Here is a 613-nt window from a genome sequence, read left to right on the forward strand (position 1 = left end):
CACATTTTTTTAATCCAGTCCAGCTTCGATGGGCAACATGGTTGGTTCCATGTTTTTGCTATTGTGAATAGAGCTGCAGCAAACATACATGTGCAGGTGTCTTTTTTGTAGAATGATCTGAGTTTCTCTGGGTATATTCCCAATAGGGGAATTGCTGGGTCATGCGGAAGATCAATTTCTAGTTCTTTCAGAAATCAATGACAGAGTTTCTTATGCATCTTTAGAAATAGTTTGGTCTCGTTAAAAAGAAAGAAAAAGAGAGTAGTATAAAAAGGGAGAGGATTTTACCTTCTCAAAACCAACTTCAACATGTTGAATATTTTGCCAGTGTTCTGTCATTTAAGATTATTGTCCTACCTCACCCCTTTGATTAAAGTCTACTTAAGAACCGGAACTGATTCTGAGTCCTTCTGTCTTACCTTCTCTCAGCCTGAACCACAGTCACTTTTGATCTGACTCTGTATGTTCAGGGACACACCTGATGTAACGCGGAGGACACATTTTTTTCATACACACATTTGAAGTTTCTACATCAAAACCTTGAGAGTGTTCTCCCCTCTCAAACTGTTGTCTGGTCATTCCAATAACGTGGCCACACAGCTCAGACTCCCCC

Source organism: Carlito syrichta, unplaced genomic scaffold (assembly GCF_000164805.1).
Source record: "Carlito syrichta isolate Samal-C Ts95f unplaced genomic scaffold, Tarsius_syrichta-2.0.1 Scaffold304408, whole genome shotgun sequence".
In the NCBI taxonomy this organism is placed as follows: Eukaryota; Metazoa; Chordata; class Mammalia; order Primates; family Tarsiidae; genus Carlito; species Carlito syrichta.